General features: G+C 32.6%; 1 long non-coding RNA gene across 1 annotated transcript in view; it reads left to right on the plus strand.

Annotated features, from left to right (window-relative positions):
• The window catches only part of LOC132028010 (uncharacterized), a 372,003-nt gene that overhangs the window by 258,908 nt on the left and 87,969 nt on the right, over nucleotides 1–25,126 (plus strand). Inside the window, exon 4 of the long non-coding RNA XR_009407313.1 lies at nucleotides 12,889–12,968. This is a non-coding gene — a long non-coding RNA (uncharacterized LOC132028010). The remainder of the gene's footprint in view (nucleotides 1–12,888; nucleotides 12,969–25,126) is intronic.

Below are 25,126 nucleotides of genomic sequence, written 5' to 3' on the forward strand. Positions count from 1 at the left end.
TTTATAAGATAATCCCTTTTATAAGATAACCTTCATTGTTAGCCTGATACATGATTTAACAATATTTCATACATGCCATTTTCTCCTTTTACTTCTGATTAAATAAAATCATGATGTCAAAACTGTGCAACTCCTAACATCTGTCCTTTAAATTTAAATTTAAATTTAAATTTAAGTTAATTAAAATCAGAAACAATAAAAATTCATTTCTTTGGTCACACTAGCCCAATTTCAAATGCTCAAAAGCCACATTTGACTAGAGGCTATTTATTTATATTATAGAACATATCCATCACTCTACAAAGTTCTGTTGGACAGTACTATCATAGAGTTACACTGAAAACACTCCACTATTCAGGTATCTGATCACTTCTAAAAGACTAGGTCATTATATTTTTATGGGCATTTTCCAATAAAGAAGCAACATGTGTTAAGAGAAGTAACATTGTTGGTTAAAAATTCAGAATAAATTTTTGCAAGACAAAAACAAAGGTTACAATATAGGTTAGATTCTCTGTCTAGTCCACAAAACCTATTTAATAGTTATTGAACTGTATTAATCATCAACAGTAGTATTCTCAAGTCCTTCTGGGCCTTACAGATTTTTTGGCAGAAGTTTTTAAGGAGTGAGATTGTATATCCTCACTGACAGATCTCTAAATTTAAAACTATTTATACAATGAAGCAGAAAATAATCCAATAAATAATTCATTCAGATTAGATTTACGGGTATTTACTAAGCTTAAATGTAACTGGTAGGAATGAAATTTCCCTAAAGCTCAGTGATTAGAGTAGATTGCATTTTCAATTATATACAATGATATCTACTCCTTCCGCTTCTTTGTAAGGTGACCTTTACTTTCCCTAGAAAAAGTGGAATCTATTTTCCCTACCCTTGAGTTTGGGCTGTCCAGGGCAGCCAGCCTTCCAGATTTGCCCAGGAGTGCCCTGGTTTAAGCACTGAAAGTCCTGTGCCTCAGGAAAAAACTTAGCCCCAGGCAAAGAAGGATGGTTGGTGACCTTCACTGTCCCTGTGATTCATTTTGAACAATACAGTGCAGAATAAGTATCTGTAACTTCTGAGGATGGGCTTTAAGAGAGCTATAATTTCTACCTTCAATACTTGGAATGTTCTTTCTTAAAGTTAGTCACTATACTGTGAGGAAACCGAAGAAGCCACATTAGGAGGTCACATGGAGAACAAAGGCCCCAGGCCAATAACATCAGTGGATCTCCCAACCAGCAGCTAATCCAAACTGATAACCTTGTAAAGGGTCATTTTGGACATTTTGGACATTTAATATACCTTCATATCATTCCACATCAAGTAAGAACAAAAACCAGCTTAGCTTACCCATGGAATCAGGAGAGATAGATAACAAGTGGTTGTTTTAATCCTCTAGTTTATGGATAGTTTTTTATGTAGCAATGAATAATTGAAAAAAGTGGCAAAAAGATCAGCAGGTACTCAGATAAATGTCTAAACATTAAATACTGCGTGTGGTAGAAAATGGATTGGCTGTGTGATCAGTATGCTGATTTTTGAGCTCCAGATCCTTATTTTTTAGCTCTGGGATTTGGAACAGATCAGTTAGTCTAATTTCTTCCTGAATAAACTGGAGATTACAATATTTTACAAAACTTTGAGAATTTTCGGGTAAGGTGACAAATACAGCCTTAAACCACCAAGTACTACAAGGATACAAGAAAATGTTACTATGTCAGCCATAAATAAACAATCATTATACTATTATTAAAATGTAAATATAACAACATGTTTATTTAGAATATGGAATTTCATTAAAGAGGGGCAGCTTAGATAAAGGTGAAAGTTACCATTGGTTTCCATAAAAGCTTATTAGTAAAATCTTGACTAGGAGGAAAAGCAACACATCCTATTCCTTTGCCAAATACACTAAGATACTTTGTATAATGTCAAGGTCTATCCCTTCATGTTCACTGAGAACCCACAAAATTATTTTAGACCTCATGAGACTCCTCCACATTACATTTCACTATGGTCTTTCATTTTAGTATTTTAAAGTTTCAAGATTTACTTTGCTCCTAGCATTAAATTCTCATTAGTTTTCCTGTTTTTTGTTTGTTTGTTTTGGCTCATTTTCTCTGTGATATGGGCAATGTAAAAAGAATTACCCAGATAAAGTAACACACAACTTCTAGCTCCTATGATGATATAGGAAGAAAGTAATTCTGTTGCAGAAGGGTCTTTGAGACAATAGTGAAAAAGGAATTAAAAAACATTTAATAAGCATGCAACTTGAAATAAGTTTTTTGGCTTGTTTTATTAGAAAAATTGACATTTGGTTAATGTACAGAAATATTATATTATGAAAACTTTAATTAAAATCTTAGTAAACCCGTGAAGAAAGGTTAACCATGTAACTTCCAAGTCTTAATATCGAAATGATGATAAAAACATCTCAACAAAACCATAATGTTTTTTGTGTCAGTGTATTTCAGAACATGGTAAAAATAAAGCTGAGTTTTTAACAGGCAAAATATTTTTATCCTTTTCATGGTTAGTATAATGCTGCTGAATTTTTAAACTTGTTATAGAGATCTGTTAAATTTTACTGCTAAAATTGAGGAAGGAAAATTATACACATGGGTCTTTAACAGGTTTTGTGTCTAACAGCTTTGACACTATTCCACTGATTTTTGTCCCTGCCCTGATGGGTAGTCTTGAGAAGTGCCTGTTGTCTGGAGTCTAATGTCACAGCAATTAAATTCCCACAGGAAGCAGTAGCTTTAGGAGATGTGATTAGATTGGAGACACTGATGCTTGTTTTGATTTTGAAAATGCATCATCGATCAAGACTACTGATTTCAGCAACTGCTCTTGCTGAGGGGAGGCGTGGGCTTAGCTTCTGCCTTTATATTTCACTGTGGGAAAAATAAAGTCGTCTCTGCCTGTCAAGCCTTTACTCTGATACAAGGCCAATGCCTTTAGCAGATAATCCCCCAAATGTCAAATAACCTTTATTTCCCAGAGGTCATGTTGATCTTTTTCTTTTCATTCTGACCTCAGAGCAGACCTATTCATTTTACATCTGACATCAGACCGTGAGAAAACAGAGTAAGTTTTAGCTTTTTTCCAGGGCTTGTTGGGATGCTTTTTGTTGTTGCTGTTACTGTTCTTCCCAACCCTAGCACCAGCCACCAAAGGAATGTGGTGTGTGTGTGTGCGTGTGCGTGTTCACATATGTGTTATTATTGTTCAAGGCATATCAGAGAAATTCTAAGCACTTCATTTAAGTCAACTAATTTTGGAAACAAAGGAAGGCATCAGTAATAGGAGGAAGTTGCCAAATGAAATTAATTAGTTGCGAGTTTCTTGTTAATAGTCAAGACTTTCACCAGCCACCATTTTGGAACAGATTCCTCTCTTCCATGATTACCAGGCCTCTAAATCCCATAAGATATTTTTCAAAGGCCCTGCACATCTGAAAATGAAGTTAAATGATTCAACTCATAATATTCAATGCATGTTTATTCACACAAAACTGCACTCTAATAGAGGTGACTCTATCATATAATTATCAGAGTAATATATATAATGAATATGCATTGATATGAATTGTGGAATCAAATGATTGCCTGACCAATTATATAAGTTTACCAATCCATACTATTGAGAATCCTGTAGCTTTCCCTAAAAAGACCCTCAGAATTACTACTTTTTATTTCAACTGCCAAATTATCCTAAGGGTAATGTTCTCAATATTATTTCAACATTATTCTGGAAAGAAAAACTCAAAAAGTTAAAAACTCCTTTTTTTGCTGTTCCCAAAATAAAGAATGTTGGAGAAAAGTCCTAGTTTAAAAATAAGTCAGCCCTTCCTAAAATTATTTATATTGCATTAAAATACATATTCTTCCTCATATGAAAACTGCTTTTTAAAAAAAACAAAAAAGACAAATTACTTTTAAAATGAGGGTAATACAATGATTAAGCTTCAATAACTGGGTCCACCATCTAGTTTTGTTATTTTAGGAAATATACATAATCTTGTTAATCCTCAGTTGCCTTACCTGCAAATGGGGATTATAATAATACTTAACTCACAAGGTTGTTGTGAGGATATAATTAGATATATATGTGAATCACTGTAATTGAGTGAATGATGCATAGTAAGAGGGCCGTAAATAGTAGTGGCTGCTAGGCTAGTTCTTGAAATATAATTTTAAGGTATCATTTCTGTAAGTATTGCTTTGTTCTAAGAATTAATCTTTAGTCTCCATTCAGAAGTGTTTTCTTGGGTGCCAATTATGAGTGAGCAATGTGCTTGGAGCTTAGATTATGAACTAAGTTAATACAAATTAGGAACTAAGAGTTTGGAATGGGACAAAGAGTGGTGTACACACTCAAACACACAGCAATGGAGAGCTTCAATACATACTGTGGCAACATCATGGAAGAATATGCACATTGGTCTGGGCCCCTAGCCCCTTCTAGACAAATGATGACAATCAATGACACAGAGGATGAAGAGGTATGGATCATGGTGATTGACTTGGAAGTATAATCAAAACAAAGAACTACTAGCATGATCAAATGCACAAAGGTAGAAATAGCATAGGGCAGAACTGTAAAGCACTGGATGAGAGAGCTAGGAGAACCTTGAATGTTCTCAGATGCTTTGACATTATTTGGTGGATGATAGGTGGTTGGTAAGCAGCTAAGAGATGTCATCAAACTTTGCATTTTAAGTAGACCATTGTAGCAAAGATTTTAAGTATGCATTTACTTAGGGTCTCTGAGAAGGATTTAGGCTGGGTTCTTAATCTTTGTAGCAAAAAATGAGTTTGGTCAAGAACTTGTTGGAGATAGAAGCCCATTGTTTTGAAAGGAGCTGATACCGATACCCCTTTTCCCACAGTACACACACCATGAATGCTCCTCCAACCCTTTGGATACTATTACCACTTCACCTCAAATCACCTCCATAATTAATTTGTTTCAGGGATGCCGCCACAAGAAAACTGAGGTGTTCTTTGTATGTTTATGTGTTTTTAATTGCTCAAACTCTTTTAAAGTGTATTGATATTGCTGTATTTAAACCTAAATCAGATGGGCAGAAGGAGTAGACTGCACTTAGAGACAACTACTGCCAGATTGGGGAGGGTTTCTTCTGTGTCTTCTGTTACTTTGCAGCCACAGCTCACTTCAGGGATCAGATTTTAAGAGTAAAGGAAGATGAGAATGTTCCATCTCTGCTGCTTCATAACAAATCAGATTTAGGAGATAAAAAGAAGGTTTCTGTAGAAGAGGTAGAGACCAGAGCCAATCAGTGGAATGTTAGCTATGTGGAAACATCTGCTAAAATGTGAGCTAATGTTGACAAAGTATTTTTTTTTTTTTTAATAAGGGAAAGTCTAGCAAGAAAGATGAAAGACCTCTGAAATGGAATTTGCTGTGGTTCTGATTATATACACGTGAGATGTGCCTGGCCCAGCCATCTGGGCTCACATGGTTTGTACCATAAGTACCTGTGAGGGGCCTGTCTCTGTGTCTGGTCTATAAGTGCCTATGCTAGTGCTTCAGTCCAACTTCCAGGATCCCAGGTTCATGGGGCCCTAGATCACCTTATCAGCACATTTGGCCCCTGGCATTCCTTGCATTTCTGGGTCAGCTCAGCCTTTACCTGCTGGCTTCCTTGGTGTCAGGCCTTCCCAGTTGTTGCTGCCCTATGAGTTTGGTCTCACCTTAATATGTAGAGAATACTGCTTATAATGATGTTACATATGCACACAATTATAAATATGCATGAACTTTGCAAACAATGAAAGTCCCAACTAGAGAAGAAAAAGACTAAAGATTTTGTGCCATGAGAAAAATAAATAAATAAGATGAAGTGAGTTGATAATTGAAATCATTAAGGTTGCACTGATACTGAAAAATGAGACTCATTTATCAAAAACACATTAAAGAAGTCATTTTAGTTTGTGGTCAAGAACTCTTCATGGATATGATACCAAATTTTCATGGATATGGTATCAAGGCAAAACATTTATTTATTTATTTTTTTACCCACTCAGTATATGTTAGTTTATAGCAATGTTTGCCATATATGAGGATGAACAGAATGGTATAAAATAAGAAACAGAGCTTTAATGCTCTCAGGAATAATGGTCTCAGGATTCTGTGAAAATTTTACCTCTTGGGGTTAATAGAAAAGTCAAGACATAAAACACTTATATCAAAGTCCATTTACAATCCTGAAATAGTGATATTTATTAAAAAGGTATTCAGTAATAGTAGAAGCATCATTTGTGGTATTGATTTGATTATGCCAGTTTATTTTTTTCACAGTATCATTCTTTGAATATATGCTGTTGAAAAAGATGCTGCAACATCATATACACAATGTGTTTATATAAACATGTATAGATATGTATAGTCATATCAGTTAATCAGTTGGATTTACTCATCTGTCCCTTTTATAATACACTACACTGTTGTTTTTTGGACCTCCAAAATTGAATTACAATATAGCATATTAATTTACCTTGAATCCTATGGCAATATAGTTTAAACTTTATTGTAGTGGACTTAGCACACATGATACAGCAAAATGCATTTCAGTAAAGTTTAGACAATGCTACAAAGAGATAAACTGACATTTTGAAAAGGAAGCAATATTAATGATTAACACAAAATCTAAACACATTTTTAATCGTATTTATAAAAAAAGTCTGACAGATTCACTCTTGTTATTAAATTTATGATTCAGAACCACTGGGTAATATATATTGTTTTCTCTAAATGATGGAATTTTAAAGAATCTTTTCATGTTGTTGAAGAAAATACCATTACTACTACTACTATTACTACTACTACTGACAGAAATTCATGAATGTAAACTGGAGGATATTACAGTTTTGTTTAGCGAATATAAGTGAACTATTTGTATGTGCTAAATGTACTATCTGCTGTGTGTTTTATTTTGTATAGATATGTATAGATATATACATATCTATACATAGCCAATATGTATGAATACTCAATACATATATATAAACATACTCAAGTGTGTGTTTTTTATAAATACATATACATACCCAAGGATATTGGCAGTTTTTTCAAGTAATACGTATTTTCAGATGAGGGTATTCTGTAAACAATGACATTTTAAAAGAAATATTTAACTGGGGCTTATTAATAGGATGAAGAGAAAACAAAAGTACATTGAAACTACGGGATTGTTTCTCATAAAATGGAAACATTGTGTTATTTAGATATAGTAATAGGTATATCTACTCAAGTTTATGAGAGCATATTATAATGCAGTGACTTATCTATTAGCAAATAAATAGTGTGCATTTATTTGCAGACCCCAGATAGTTTCATTTTGTTGAGTACTCAAGTAACTTTTGCAAAAACAATGTTTTTTTTTTTTGTTTTTGTTTTTGTTTTCCTGGGCATATAGAGACAGCTTATTCAAATAAATGATTTATAATCATAAAAGCAATTGTTGGCTTTTTTGGTGTTATTTTCTTTTTTTTGTATTGACATTTTAGGTAATGTTAGCTTCTGTTTAAATGTAATAATTCTAAAAATGTAGGTCGTGATAAGCATCAAAGTTAAGAAAGAGGAGAGAAGGATGGAAAGAGGGAGGTGAGTGGAATGACAGGGAGGAAAGAAGGAATGAGAGAGTGAGAAAAGAGAGTAATTGAACGAAAGACAGAAGAAATAAAATATGAAAATGACATTTTCTAATAAGTAACTTTTACATGCAATGCACATGTTTTCAAGTAAGTACTGTATCAGAGGAAAAATACTGTAAGCTTAAGTACAGTCTCAGGATTGTCAGGAAAACTGATTAATTTTGCTCTCATTCCCATTTTCTCAACAATCTTTGTCTTCAGAGTGGATAAATGCAGTGTCACTCTGGGTTCGCTTGGCAATCTTAAAATTGTCACAAGAATGGATTGGGTGCCGTTTTCTCTTCTTGTTACAATCTTTGTCATGAGCTCTCGCAGACCTTTTAATGCTTGATATGCTCTCATTCTCATTACATATTCTCATTCCCATAACAAAGATTATAATGAAAGAAGAAAATGTCATAAAATTAATCCATTCTCATAACAGTCTGTAACGAGGGCAGAAAATTGAGCAAAATTAATCCGTTCTCATAACAATCTGAAGATTGTAATGAGAACAGAAAATGGCATGAAATTTATCCTTCTTTTGACAATCTTTAAATTGTAACAGGGCAGGAATGGGATACACGATTAACAAGCCCTTGGGACAAAGGCTCTAAGTAGAAGTGAAAATCATACAAAATTAATTTGGTTATGTGTGTGTGTATGTATGTGTGGGTGTGTGTTTGAGAAAGGCCTGAAAGCCTAAAATTGTAATGCCTGGTTCCATTGGGATACCAAACTAAAAGCAATAACTATTTTAATTTGCCTTAAAATACTAGAGCCTGACACCTTCGCTAAGATAGTGAATTAAAACAAATATGAATGTTCACTCTTCAAGTAGACCCTAAGGGCAAAACTGTTTAAGTAAGTAGGATAGTAAAGAAAGTGGAATTTGTTATTGAATTTATGAATTTATGAATAACCCATTTGTTATCCAATAATTTTAATTTAAAAATCTTTGGAAATGAATAGCAGTAGATGTAGTCTGATACTGAGCAACAATTGTGTGACCACAAAGTTTAATTCCTTTGTATGCGTAAGTGGCCCCTTTGCCTGTATGTATGCAAATTACAGTGGCCCATTTACACTAGCATTCATCTGTGGTCAAATATCCAGATTTTTGGTTTACACTAACTTTTTAAAATAGTTTATCAGTTGTATAATTTCCTCAGTTAGTCACTTAATGAGTTGAATTTATGATTGCCTTTCAGAACGTTTTCATTTTATAATATCCTCACTTTCTAAAAGGAAACTAAGGTCAAACAACACTTGCAGGGACTGCAAATCTATTCAAGCAGAACATGAACAGCTTTTTATTTGCCTTTATAATTGAAGTATAAACAATATAATGAATTATTTGCCAATTATTCTTACTTATGAGGGCACACATATTTGTGCATAGAATGGATTATAAAAATACTTATTTAGCACCAATGTTAAAACATCCATTATAAATAGATTTGTGAATATATTCACACTTTACAAAAATTATAAACTTTTTTTCTGTGAGTACAGGACCTGTTACAAATAAGCAATAATTTTAGTTGCTTAAACAATAGCCTATAATTTTAAAGGTATATATTAGGGACTAATAATGAATGGCAATAATATTAAATATTTACAAAGTTTTTATTTTTATAGCATTAAAATGAAAAGTCTCATTTATGTATTGTTTTCCCTCTTTAAAACTGAACCTCCAATAACATTTGAGAAAATTGAAAGTTTATCAGTGAAATTGCAATAAATTATTGGAATGCAAACCTATTTTGTGGTATTTTCCTAATACTTTACAAGGAAATATCTATTTGAAAACCCTTGTAGTTATGTATAATGATATCACTGGTTGAAATGCATTATTGAACATCAATTGTCTTGAACATAAAGATAGTATTCCAGTAAATTGGAGGTATAATTAGCATGTTTAAAAAATATGCCTTCTTAAGTAGCACTATTAGGTTTTTCATACCCAGAGCCTAGCTGTGAATGATTTGCTAAACTGTATCTTCTCTGTTTCTTTTGACAAGAAAATATATACAACTTTAAGTACAATTAAGAGTGCTTTTTTGATAAAAATAAAATTAGAGTCTAGGTCAAGTAAGTAAATCGAGACATGATCATGGTGCCTTATTTTGAGAAATTTGCAAGACCTGGGTATAAATTGTCACCCATTTTTCTACATCCAGAAGAAAGATAAATATAGTGATTCATAGTACTTGTGAAACCTTCAGAAAGTAAACCTTTTGCTTCATGGAAAAATGAGAAATTTGGGAGGTGGCACTTTTCATCATCAACAAAAGCTATTTTTGCAGACCAAAGAAGAAATGAAAAACTTTTCATTTATTTAGCTGTTCCTGGAAAGGTTGTAAAAGGTCCTATCATGAAAGACGAAAAGGAAGAGCTGTTCATAGAAAGCTTTTAAAGAACAAACATCATAAGCTCAGATTCATATGGTAGGTGGAATATTGTAGGAAGGTGCAGGGGGCAAAAGCACCAGGATGTGATCCCAGAAAGAGGAGCCTCTTCTCTGTACTTTTTCCATTGTTCCCACCTTTTATATACTTAGCTATAGGTATGTTCCAATTTAATGTACTATTCTGTGTGGAAATCCAGGTTTCAAAAAAATGTGAGTGGAAGTTCTCTTTTAAATTAGTTTTATTAAATAGTACCCCATGGGGCAGCTTTACAGCGTATACTCAATATAATTCCAATGCAATAGGAACCGTTATCAAAATGTGTTTATCATTCATGGTAGGCTTTTTCAAATTGTACTGGTATGGTACACCAAAGTCTTTGTATCTGAATATATCGATACATACTACTAGTAACAATATACCTCATTGTCATTGTTTTATTAAAGTAAAAATTAGCCACTTCTGACCTGGGCAAAATTGAATATTTTCATCATAATATAGCATAATCATTAAAAAAAAAACTTTCATGTGAAATATATGAAGAATGTTTTGTGTTTTCACCAATCATATGAGAATTCCTTTGCAGTGGAGGAAACTCCAAGAGATTGTAGTAACCATAGTGGCAGATGAAACAGAGCCTTAGAGAAGAAAAAAGGGACTTGATAATACAGGGAGGAGTGGAAGGCAGAGCACTGTGCGAGGAAAAGGATGCAGAGAGAATAGAAAAGCTTCAGGTGACAGTGGTAACAGAGGATCTGTGGGCTTGATTAAAGTGTTTTGTATATATGTTGAAAATATTTTCCTCTCGGTCATCTGCAAAATAGTAAATAATTTATGTATTACTCTGTAATTCACCTATATAAACAGAATTTTGTTTTGGAAGCTTGAAGAATTGGATAAAGTGATACTGATGATACCGAGTTTTACATGTGAGGAATGGAGCAAGATAATTCATATCTTGTATTCAGTTAGTGGATAGAAATTTTACCAAAATAGAGAAAACTGGACTTGGGATGTGGCAGTTTCTCCAAACTTTGTCAGTCTTGGAGTATAGATATGATCCAAGATAATTAATAGATTATTTAATATATTTTAAAAGAAAGTTATGGAAACATATTTTGTCATAATGGTCAAGATAGTTCTCCAGGCAATATAAATTTCATTGGTTATCAGTAGAAATATACTTACGAATGTCATTCAGGGCAATTACCTTAAAACTACCTACCACCAAAATCAACTCATATTCTACTTATATTCTACTAATAAGAAAAAAAATGCTTTTTGTTACACATTTGGCTTTATAACAATCTGAAAACATGTGGAAACTCAAATAAAAATGATCCCTCTCTTTATTTCTTTTTTGAAGTATGACCCACCTCCATCCAACTGAGACTTTCTCAATCCTAATTTCAATTTTGGTTCCCATTCTTATTTTCTTATCTTTTATAAAGCATTATACAAAGTCTCAGAGCTATTAGGACTCAGGACTAGTTTCTAAGACAGGCTTTGCTTGTAAGAAACAGCTGTCAGAAGTGACAGGGTACAATTGTTAAAACGTCTAAAATAAAGGCTAAATAAATGCCTACATATAAAGTGGTATTTTTCTTCTATGTCTAAACAAAGCATTTTCTTTCCATTCATGTTGTTTGCCAGACTTAATATATCACTTGTCTCATTCTTATTAAAATGAATTATCAGTGCAGTGCTGCACATGATCAGTGAAATCCAAAGGAATTACCTATACTACTAATTCTAGACTCAGTGCAGAACCACTTCATGATTTTATTGTTGCTAGAAAAAAAAAAACTGATCATTTTACTGGCTGAATATATTATATTGAATTTTATTTGGTTGGAAGGAGTATATAACTCTACCTTTTCAATGGGTTTTGATTCACAGTATTTAATTCAAATCTAGGGATTTAACACAAATCTAGGGATTTAATATAAAGTTTATAGATTGCAGTTTGAGAGTTAACAGGGGAGCATAAAACCCAAACATAATTCAAGAGAGGTGTTGGTAAATAGGAAAAAAATAAAAATAAAAATAAAATTTTGGGGCAAAACAAAATAAACTAAAGGAATTCAAAAGGAACCTTTAGCACTATTGTCAAGTAATCTAAAATGGGAGATAAAATGGTGTGGGGGGGGTGGAAAAAGAAATGCCAAAATAACAAAGGAATGAGAATGCAATTTTCTACCTTAGAGCTTAGGCTTTTGAAGATCAGGTCCTTGAGAAACATGAGGATGAATACAGACAATCCAGAATCATCATCAAAAGTAAAATGATAGGGAGATGGACAGACTCATCCATAGTTCGATACTAGAAAAAAGTGACTGTGTTTCTAGGGGAACACAGTTTCCACAGTAAATAGTTAACACCAGTGGTGTACAAGGAATATCTAGGCTTGAGATGATGATACCTTCCATTTGCAATGGTGGGTGGATACTGACCCACCTGGCAAGGTCTTCTGGGATGGAACAATGGTTTGCTATGCTCAGAAAATGTTGCAGCTGAAGTAACTTCAGTGATAAGGGGCCTCTGGGAAGTTCTTAATACCACCTCGTAAATAATCTATTCATTAAAAAAATTAAAGAATAAAATAAAATACATTAATCAACAAAGTAGTAGAATACTTATTTATTAACAAAACAAACCTGTGTGTGCATATAAAGGAAATGTTCACACAGTAATACACCATTCATTTATTTGCTTTATTAATAGCTTTGAGATAATAAAAAGAATTATTTTTGTCTATTCGGTAATGATTTCTGATAGTCAGTCAGTAATTTCCTCTCTGTTCTTCTAGGTACAACAGAAGTCCAGGTTATTTCAGAGTCAACTTCATCAGTGAATGAAAGAGAAAGAACAAAGGAGAGAGGGAAACATGTAAGTTTGATGTTGAAATTTGTAATAACTTGCACCTAGGAAGTATAATTATTATGAGACTTTGTCTAGATATCTATGATCTGCTATAAGTGAAGGGATTAGATATTGCACATTAGATATAAAATAATTAAAATGTTTAGATGAGCATAAATTACTTAAAGGGGTAATTTATTGTTTTCTATCTTGATTTGTACAATTTGGGAATTGTACAAAGAGAAGAAGATGAAACCATGACTAATGTTGACAGCTGGTCTCATTTATTTTTGATGCATACTCAGAAGGCTTGCAAAGTTTCATATTTCTAAAATTGTATTTAGTAGGTTTCCTTCTGGGTAGTGCAGGTCTCCTCTTCCTCCAAAAATAGTCTTTGTGTAGCAGAGGAACTGTTGTTGGATTATCTCCTATTTCTATACCAGTCTCTTTTACCCCAGCTGCCACTGCTGAGTCCTTACAGAAAAGTGAAAGACCACAATAAAGACAGTATCCAGAATTTAGTTAACATATGGTGGCAATACCCCTCTGTTTTGTTTCTGAAGAAACGTAGACATTTTATTGAAACACGATGTAAGTTATGCTTTAAGAATTTTCAAAAATTTAAATGTTTTTTAAAACAATGCTGGTATTGGTATCAATGCATCAAATGTGAAACTGATAATGAATCACAAAAATTATTACACTTAATATTTAGAGAGAAGAATCTTGAGGGTATGCACTTCAAAATCCACTATATACTGTATTTTTACTTTCTACTATAATATTCCTTTAGTTTTAAGACCGTTCATCATTTTTAAAGAAAATTTATCTTCACTAATAAATTGATGTTTTAATGTTTAACTCTTGTATTTATGAACTGAGAATCAATGAAAATATTAGGGAAATAATTTTATATATGATTGCCTAAGTTCTTGCTTAGCTTAATCGTGTGAACTAGTTAGTTTATGCTGATTATAAGCAAAGGAATATTGTAATGGTAAATTGGAATGTATCTTATTCAATATTGTACTTATGTGATATAATCAAGAAACGTCTTTAGGGGCGCCTGGGTGGCTCAATGGGTTAAAGCCTCTGCCTTCAACTCAGGTCATGATCCTAGGGTCCTGGGATCAAGTCCCCAAGACCGGCATCGCATCAGGCTCTCTGCTCAGCAGGGAACTTGCTTCTTCCTCTCTCTCTGCCTGTCTCTCTGCCTACTTGTGATCTCTGTCTGTCAAATAAATAACTAAATAAATAAATTAAATCTTTCACAAAAATAAATAAAAAAAAAGAAAATTAAAAAAAAAGAAAATGTCTTTAAAATGGAATTTTTATTTTAGCTTTTCCTTATAAAGCCTTATCTATAGCTTTAGGTGCTCATACTGAACTTTCATGTTGTAGTTGGCCTTAACAGATTTTCCTATTAAAAATAAGTTCATTTAAAAATAATGCAAATTGTATATATATATTTTAAAATTAAATGATATATACATATATCAAGTAAAAATTGTGTTGATGAGAGATTCCACTGACATTTTATTTAATCATATATATTATACATACATACACACATATATAGGGTATAATACTAAGCTATTTTTTAAATTTTTTCATTTGATATGTCATGTGGACAAAAATGAGGATTGAATGTGATAATAATATGTGGAAATATTGCTAGAGGTGGTTTTTTGTTTTGTTTTGTTTTGTTTTAGTGGGTTGCTGTTCCAGTTACTGTTGTTGCATAAAAATTGTCTTCAGAACTTAAAGGCTTAAAGCAATATTAATTATTTTGTTACTTCTCAGTTTGGGGTTAGGAATTTGGGAATGTATTAGCAGGATAGTCTGGCTTCAGGTCTCTTTTGAAAGTTTAGCTAGATGGTGGATAGAGCTGGAATAGCTGGTGATTGGAGAAGCTAGGGGCTTTTCTAGACATCTCTTTTTTATGTAGTTTCTGGGATGTGAGCCCTCCATGCCGGACCATCCTGTGAGTCCCCTCAGCATGGTGGCCTGAAGGCAGTTAGACTGCCTACATGACTGCACAGAGCTCCAGCATTGGTGCTCACATGATCAAGTCAGAAGCTGAATCGCCTTTTATGATCTAGCTTTGGAAGTCACACATCATTTCCATCCTATTCTTTTTGAAACAGTCACAAATAAAATTATTCTGTCTGTGGGTATGATGATCATCAATTCTGGTTTGCTTGGAGACTGTCCTGGTGTTAACACTATAATCTTACCTCCTGGGAACCCCTAGGAGAGTTGTTCACCCTACTCTTATTTAACAGAAAAGTGTTTAAGTTTAATAAATTCCTTTAGTAAATTTCAGCAGTGTTTTATTTCATGGTTATTGATTTTAGGGTTCTGTATAGCCAACATTTACCATGAAGTCTCCAGTGTTATATTCTAAAAGAATGATTGTTTTGCTTTAATGTAGCTTTTGATCTATAATTACTTTCTGTATTATGGCTGAAAGGAGGTCAGGTTTATTTTCTTCCATATAATTTATTTATTTGTTTAATTTATTAGAAAGAGCACTTCCCCCAACACATATTTATATTATATATATGTGTGTGTGGGTGTATAATGTAATTTTTATATGATTTCCACTGCCATAATTAATGGAAATGTCTTTATGTCTTGAATTCTGGTACTAAAATTCCTTCACCTTTGTGCTCTTATTATTCAGTATCACTTTGGTTATTCTAGATCCTTTACATTTCCTTCTAGATTTTATAATCGGCTTGTGGATTTAAGAAAATGTATCTAGGATTGTATTAAAACTATGTATCAGTTTGGACAAAATGGGCATTTTACACTTTGTATTTTAAATACAAAATGGGCATTTAAATATTGAAACTATGTATCAGTTGGAACAAAATGGGGATTTTAAATACTTAAATACATTTTAATATACTAATGTGGTTTTGATGTACATTTATTTAGTTACTGAGTTTTTCTCAGTACTTCTCTGTATTTTCCAGTTTCAAGGTCTTGCCTATTTTCATTATGTAATTTCCAGATATTTGATATTGATATTTTTGTAGAGAAGTGTAACTGATATTTTCATTTCACTTTTTCTTGCTTCTTATATGTGTGTATGTATGTGAATATGTGATTTTTTGTGTGTATGTATGTTGTATCTATATGATTTTTCACATACTGACCTTGTGTTTGGAAACCTTCCTAAATTTACTTATTACTGTCAACATCTTATATTTAGATTATTTTGTATTCTCTGTGTAAAATGTATGTTATCTAAAGTAAAACTAAGGTAGCTTCTTTTTTTAAACCATATATTTTTTTCTGATCTGATTTTAAAAGCTAAAATGTTCCATAAAATTTGAATCGTAGTGTTACAGTATATATAATCTTTATCTAGTCTTGGTCTAAATTTCAATAATGTATCTAATTAGTGAGAAAACAGTCAACATTTGTCTTTCAGTGTAATATTAGAGACATATATTTGGTTATTCTCTTAGTTATAGTTTTAAAATGTTATTTGCTATGCCCAGTGTCATGAGAATAAAATTTTTAATGAAAAAATGGTAGTGAATTTTAGCAAATAATTTTTCTAGCTCTTTGGTTTTGTCCTTTATTCTGTTAATATGGTAAATCATAAGTAATGGTTTTCCATAAATAAATCCCACTTTATTATCATGTATTAACCATTTGATGCATCAACTGGATTAAATTTGCTGTGATTTTAAAATTTTCACATCAATATTCATGGAAAAATCTTTTCCCTAAGTTTTCTTTCTGATGTCTTTGTTTCTGGGTTATGGTATCAGCATAATGCTGGTTGCATAAAATGAGATAGAAAGTGTTGCTTTTTTTTTTCCTATGGGAGATTTTTTGGAACATTTGATACTATTTCTTCCTTAAGTATTTTGAACAATGCATCAGTGGAAATACCTAACCTATTTATTTTCTTTTTGACAAAGATTTTACATATGGATTAAATTTCTCTTACAGATATAAGATTATTCAGATTTTCTATTCATTTTGTATTAGTACCAGTAAATTGAATTTCTATGAAATTTGCCTATTTCTAAAAAAATTGCCTTAAAAATTCTAAGCTATTAACGTAAAGTTATATGTAATATCTGTTATTATATTTTTAGTATTCATAGTTGTGATATCCCTATTCATTTCCATTACTGGAATTGTGTATTCTTGTTTATTCTTTTCTCTTAGAGAGTTTATAAATTTTATATTTATTTTTGAAGATCTACCAATTGGCTCTACTGATTTTTTTCTGTTGTACATCTGTTTTTGTTCTTTGATATTTCCTCATTTAATTTTTTTTACTTTCTTCTTTTATACTTTGGCTTTAATTTACTGTTGTTTTTCTCTGATTGAGTCAGAAGCTTAGATACTTTATTCTCAGTCTTTTCTTGGTAATATGTGCTTTTTAAGTCATAAATTTGGTACATTACACAAGTTTTGATGTGTTTTATTTTCATTGTCATTCAGCTTAAAAGATTTCTTAATTTATGATGTGGGTTTTTTTGGGGGGGGGAGGTGTGTTGGGGTCCTTAATTTCCAAACCCCTGCAAAAAGATATAGTATTCTACTGTGTGCTATACTGTACAATTCTTATTTTTAACTACTTAGAGTTTCTTTATGGTTTAAGTTAAAAACTACTTTTGTAAATGTTATATGTGCACTTTAGAAGAATCCTTTTTTCTACCATATGGGCATAATGTTCTATAAGTATCTATCAGAGTAGGTTATTAAATTATATCATAAAAATCTTTCTTACCAATATTTTAATTTTCATCACCTGTGGTATTGCGAGGTAATTGTTAAAATCTCCAGACAGGATGGTTGATGGCTTTCTCTGTTTTTGAGTTTTGATTTCAAACTGTATATTTCGATGGGTATCAAAATTGGATTTATATGTCTTTTTATCTAATTAAGCCATTTATCAGTATAGAATATTTTATTTATATCCAATGAACTTCTTGCTTTAAGGATTATTTTATCTGATAACATTAGTAGCACCCACTTTGATTTCCAGTGTTCACATGGTAAATATTTCTCCATCCATTTACTTTCAGTTTTATTGTGTTCTCATATTTAGAGTGGACTGTGTGTGCATATTTCTAGGAGTTTCAATATCATTTAATTTAATGTAATGGTAAATGAGTTGAATTTAAGTCTACCATATTGCTCCTGTTTCGAGTTTATCCCATCTGTTCTTTGTTTATTCTGAATTTTTTTCTTTGATTTAATAGATTTTAAATTACTTTACCATTTTATCATCTTTTAGCTTTTGTTTATGATTACTTCTGTTGATCTGTTAATTATACTATCCATTTTTTAATTTGTTAAAAACTACATTAAAACAATACATGAGCCACTTCTCAAATGTTGCCATAGGTAGGCTCCATTTACCTTCTATGTACCATTTGTTCTATTCTTGTGTTTTACTATGTGTTACAGATTCTGTGATAAATTCTATCATTACTTCCCCCTCTGTCTCTGCCTGCCTCTCTGCCTACTTATGCTCTTTCTGTCAAACAAATACATAAAATCTTGAAAAAAAAATTATATCATTATTCTAAGATGTCAATATTTGTTATATTTATCAATTTATTTGCTAATTTTGGAAACTTCCAGTTTTTCTTAAAGGTTTTTAATTTCATCTGGGATGCTTTACCTTTAACATAAGTAACTACTTCTAGTATTTCTTAGGGTTCATATCTGTTGGAGACAAATTATCTCAGCTTTTCTCTTTTTTATAAAATCTTAATTCTGCCTTTGTTTTTGAATAATATTTTATTGTCATGTTATATCTTTCAATATTTTAAAACTGCAATTCTGTTGTATTCTGCCTTTTATTGTTTCTGTTGAAAAGCAAGCTTTTTATTCCATTTGCTGTTAAGTATTTTCAATCTGTATTTGTTTTGTTTTTGTTTTTAGCAATCTGTGATTTTCTTCATAGTTTTCCAACTGTATGGTCACTGAATTGCTTGAATCTGTGGTTTTATATCTTTCATCAGGTTTAGACAATTCCTAGTCTTTTTTTTTTCAGTATTTTTCAATATTCTCTTTTCTTCTCATCTTATACCTCAACTACATACATTAGAAATATTTTGAACTCTTCTTTGTATATCTTTTGTTCTCCCCACTTTTCTATTTTTTCCCTATGTTTCAGTTTGAAGATTTCTATTTATCTCTTTTTGAAATCACTAATCCCATCTTCTGTAACCCTTCCATCAAGACTTTAACTAGTTATATATTGGTATTTATATATTGGTACTTACAGGGTACAGATTAGATTCTTATTTCTATTGATTCCAGTTATATTTTGAAGTTACTTTGCTTTTCATTCATTCTTTCTATATGTTATTCCATTTTATTTAGTGTATTAATCACGTTATCTGAGATCTTTGTGCATCACATCCAATATATGAATCATCTCTAGTTCTGCTGCTATTCACTAATAAACATAACTAGTAAAATTTTTAAAAGAGTTTGACATTATAATTTCTTTTGCATATAAGTCACTTTTTACAAGCTTGTAAACAGAATCAAATTAATGCTGTCCAGTCCTCTAAGGATGCAGGCCAAGACTTGTGATCTTCAACAATAACATCATAATACAAAGTGCTAACAATAGGGTTATAAACTCTAAGTAATTACCACTTATTTATATATTTCCCTTAGGAAACAGCTAAAATCCCAGAGCTTAAATGCATGATATATAGAACATCTCTATCTGCAGAGGACAGGATCACCCGAATTATATGCTTGGCTAAACTATTCGTAAACCAGATCAGAGCTAGCCATGAATTAATGAGCAGGGGAGATTTCTATATTTTAAAAACTTGCTCTGAGGCTTAAAAAAAAAAAAAAGACAAAAAACACTTCTGATTGCTATTAATAAGAAAGGAAATAAGCAAATATTACAGATGGGGGTGCCTAGGTGGCTCAGTGGGTTAAAGCCTCTGTCTTCGGCTCAGGTCATGATCCCAGGGTCCTGGGATCGAGTCCCGCATCAGGCTCTCTGCTCAGCAGGGAGCCTGCTTCCTCCTTTCTCTCTCTCTGCCTGCCTCTCTGCCTACTTATGATCTCTGTCTGTCAAATAAAGAAATAAAATCTTAAAAAAAATAAAGCAACATGGCAATCCAATTTAAAAAATAATATATTACAGATGCATCCAGACCAATATTTAATTTTGCCAGAACCTTCCACTAGAACACAAAATTGGAGATAAGTATAGAGGACAAAGTACTTAGATATTTTCAAAATAAATTACCCAACTGCCACCTGTATCTGTTTTTCCCCAAATGTGATTATCTAAGTGTTGGATATTGAGCGCTAGAATGCAGTGCACCAGAAGTCCAAAACTAGTAAGTTTTGTTTGCTAGAATTATGTATTTTATATATTGTAGAATCCTGAATTTTTAAATTTTTTCTAAAAATTATTAGATTGTCTTCTTTCATGCACTTAAAAATTTCTTGTTGTCTTCATTTAATATTTTTAGGACAGGTTATCTTAGGTTCTCCTTTTTTCAGTGTTGAAAATATCACCCCTTAGGTGTGCTTTTTATTCACAGTTAATGGTCTTCCTGGAATTTCAGTTAAAGATCCAGCATGGTCACCAGGGTCACTCCATTACAGCTGGGCTTGAAATCCAAATTCTGTTTCTTTGCTCTATATTGCCTCTAGAATATTTTCACATTTTCCTGGCCTCAAAGTAGCTATGTTCTACTAAGCATGTACAGATATCAAGGACTTTTTCTCTGAAGACATTTCCTCTCTAAGACTTTATCCCCTAAAATGCCACTTGCCTAAACAACTTTGATAATGTAGTATCTGTCACCTCTGCCAGTTGAGATCTCTCTTTTTGTGGGTTCTCTTTCCTCACAGTATGATCTGGACTCTTCATTCAAGGCAAAACTATTGTGAATATTGGCCTTATCTTCTAAGTTTATCTTCTCTCATAAATTGTGGCCCAAAGTTGATTATTGCCCAATGCCTAAAAAGAATTTCTTTATATATTTTGTTAGTTTTGAAAATAATATTTTTTCCTTCTCCCTCTCTTCTTCTTCCTCTTCTTCTTCCTAATTTTCCATGAAAATTAGAATTTGAACATGAAATACTTAGTGGAAAGTATGCCAATAACAGAACGAATAAACATAGAGTGATCTATTCCAGTTCACATTTTAGTGCAACATGGAACAGTTTTTCTCTCTTTTAAAAATTTTTTTAGTTTTTATTAACATATCACTGCACTCACCATAGCACATACCTTCCCCAGTGTCCATAACCCAACCACCCTCTCCCTACCCCCTTCCTCCCAGCAACCCTCGGTTTGTTTTGTGAGATTAAAGAGTCTCTTATGGTTTGTCTCCCTCCCAATCCCTCCCAATCCCATCTTGTTTCATTTTTTCCTTCCCTACCCCCCAAACACCCCACTTTGCCTCTCAACTTCCTCATATCAGGGAGATCATATGATAATTGTTTTTCTCTGATTGACTTATTTTGCTCAGCATAATACCCTTTTGTTCCATTCACATCATCACAAATGGCAAGATTTCATTTCTTTTGATGGCTGCATGATATTCCATTGTATGTATATATACCACATCTTCTTTATCCATTCATCTGTTGATGGACATCTAGGTTCTTTCCATTCTTTGGCTATTGTGGACATTGCTGCTATAAACATTCGGTGCACATGCCCTTTTGGATCACTACATTTGTATCTTTAGGGTAAATAACCCAGTAGTGCAATTGCTGGGTCATATGTAGCTGGGTCATATGTAGCTCTTTAGTATTTACATTTGGTAACTACTACTGTGAGTACTCTAGTAAGTGCTCTGTAGCATTGGAGTTGTTGCTTAGTATCTCTGAGACTGAATTTCCCATATTTTAGTAAATGGTATGATTAATCTACCACATACTTTAGATAGAGTTTTAGATATAAGATAAGTATGGCAGTATTATCTATTTCTATATTTGCCAGTAGTTAGGAATCATAGGTCTCAGGATGAAGTCATGGTAAGTTTATTGTATATAATAATTTATACTTTTATGATGTTTTATACCTTTTTCCTCAATTGTTGCATGTACACACACACACACTCACAAATAAAAACCAAGACCACTATGGACTCTGAAAAGGAATCTGAAACCAAGACCAACCAAACAAAAAAACACTGTACAAATGAGAGCATTGAGCCTGAGAAAGAATAAAGAATAAATGATTTTTAAACTGAGAGTACAAAAGGACTGAGGTGGAACCTGAACCCAACCTGACAGATTCTGAGTTCATTCTCCTCTGATTATACTGTAGACCATCCCTGTTATCCCTGCTGATTAAATAATCAGAGAAAGAGTTGACTTACCCATTCTGTAAATATTTATTTAGTGCAAACTATGAAAAAGGCAATGTACAAGATACTAGATTATAACAGTTAATAAAGGCAAAGAAAATTCTTGCCTTTATATGGCTTGCATTCTACAGTGGAAAGAAAAGGTTGCAAAGAGGTTTTGAGCCATGTGTAAGTTGCGAGACCATGAGAGAAAAATGTGCTTGGCATATTTGAGAAAATCAAGGAAATCCATGTGTTTGTGAGTAATGAGAAAGGAGAAGAGCAATAGGAGTTAAGGTTAAAAATGTTAGATAGTTTTGTAGACTATCCATAGGACTTTCGGCTTTTAACATGAATAAGATAGAAAGTCATTAAAGTTTTCTGATGAGAAAAGTATTGTAATCCATTTTATGTTGTTTCACGTTAATTTTGGTTGCTATTTTGAGATTATTGTGAAAGATCTAAATGCATAAGCTGAAAAGAAGAAGAAAACTAGAAAGTTATTGAAATGAAAGATGTAAGTGATATGGGCCAGCTTGGTAGCTGTGGAAGTAGAAAGAAGACACTAGATTCCCTATTATAGGAGTAGAAATAATAGTATTCTCTAACAGATTGGATATTGGCTTTGAGAGAAAGAAATCAGAAATGATTCCCAAGGTCTTTTTTGACAGTGCATTGAGCTCGGGACAGTTACAGAGAGCATTCTTTCCTTGGAGGAAGCCTATGATTTCACTTTGGACTTTTTAAGTTTGAAATGCCTAAGAGTCATTCAATTGTATATCCTAATTATGGAGATGAACTCAAAAACCTATAGTTCAGGGAAAGATTCAGATTGAAATCATAAATGTGGGAACCCTCAGCAATATATGAGATACATCCATGAGACTGGATGAGGTCTTTAAGAGTAGACACAATGAAAAATGAGATACCAGGGCAGAAATTGAGGATATAAGGAAGAAGCTAAAAGTGAGATTGAAAAATACCAAGCAATGTAGGAGTAAAACCAGACAAGGGTATTACTTTAGATACTTAGTGAAAAAAAAAAAAAAAATGCTTTGAAGAAGACAAGATGCCTGCCAAAATGTCCAGAGAGATTATAATCTTTCATGTTTCTCTGGATTTTTCTAAGACAGGACATACTTCAGTGTTAAGGTATTTTATAAGGGAGGCTTATGCTTAACCTGGACAGACTTAAAATACAACTTTTGTTCTCTAATAGATACTAGACTCAACTTTAGATCCAATTTTCAGTTTGGAAACTCTGTAGCCCCAAAGAACTTTCCTAAGCTCTCCACTTTCATTTTCTCTTTCTTTTTTGACATCTGGGGACTTCTCTTTTTTTCACTTATCTTTATATATTCTCCATTCATTTTCTAATTTATTCTACTTTTTGTGTGTTAATCGAGTGTTGACTTAATCAGAATCAGTCAGAGTTGTGTGATATTTTCCTCGACTATTCCATGAGGAACTTGTGTCTGATTCCAAACTAAACACAATGCAGAATAAAACCAGGTTATGGAACCAACCTGTCTTAAAATAAGCATACTCCATTTTTTTGAGTTGGGTGGGATCTTAGTTCCTCTTTCTTGGCAATCTTATTTTATGAATTAGTTAGCCAGTAATATATAAGTCTTCTTCAGCACAATGAGTTCATGAAATTAAATCTTAAAATTTTCTAAGTTCTTACAATACCTTAGAAGTGGTATTTCATTTGTTTTTGTTTTTTGGTATTTTTTTTTTACTTTATTTTTTGTCCTTGAAAAAAATGATATTAAATTGCCTTGATGTCATCTTTTCAAGAAAATTCAGGTATTAGTTGAGTCTTTATAATAATGATCAATATTGAACACATCAGAATGGGAAAAAATGGCAAATGAGAACCATTATGGGATATTCTCAGCACTTAGGTTATGGCTGGTGTCCAATTCTCATTTATTAACCCTACTTATGCTTTCTGGGGCACATAGTAGTAGACTGAGGTTCTACTTGAAGTTAGGTATCCCCCATTTTCCTTTCACTTGACTTTCAAGAATACCAGAGGAAAGAGATACCAAAATGTTCAGTCTTGTTTTTGCTTAGCATGCAGAAATTATAAGATTTTAGATCACTAAAATCTATTATAAAGAAAATTTGAACATAAATTTGAGTAATTGACCATAAACAAGAGTATTCAGATGATTATCAGTGGTACTTGCTTCCTGGAAGAGTCTAATCTCCCCTTATTAATAGTGAGTCTACCCAAGTTAGCTGCTCTGAACAGATTGCACATTCTGGAGAGAAGATGAAAGTTTGGAAAAGGCAAAGGCAAAAGTCAAATCTATTGGGAGATAAAGTCAAGGTCTGATATGGGCAGAATAATGAAAAAAAAGAGTAAAGAGCTAAGAAGGCTAAGCACTTACAGAATGTAATGTCAGTGCATCATCGTTAGTCTTGCTATTATTGAACCAAAAGGTTCTACATTACACAGCCAGTGCTTTAATATTAATAAAGTGGTTTTATATACAGTAATTGATTTGGTACATAGAACAAAGGGCGGGTCTTCTTGTCTGTTCTGTGCCCAGAAGAAGCTTTATTGTTTCTTTCCATTTTACTGCATGGCCTTCAGCCATGCTAAAGTAAAAGATCTGGAGAACTAAGTCAGTTTCCTGATACACAAAATTGTTGTATGATTCCTATCATTATGGAACTTACCCCAGTGTAAGCAGCCAGGTTTAACAGCAGGTAATAGACACCCTCATTTCAGAAAAAAGAACCTGAGAAGGAGGGAGGAAAAAGGGAGGGTGGAAGGAAGGAAAGGAAGGAGTGAAGGAGAGAGAAAGAGAATATGACTGTTTTTTTTTCCCCCTGGAAACCAGAGTT

This window comes from Mustela nigripes, chromosome 12 (assembly GCF_022355385.1).
Source record: "Mustela nigripes isolate SB6536 chromosome 12, MUSNIG.SB6536, whole genome shotgun sequence".
Lineage (NCBI taxonomy): Eukaryota > Metazoa > Chordata > Mammalia > Carnivora > Mustelidae > Mustela > Mustela nigripes.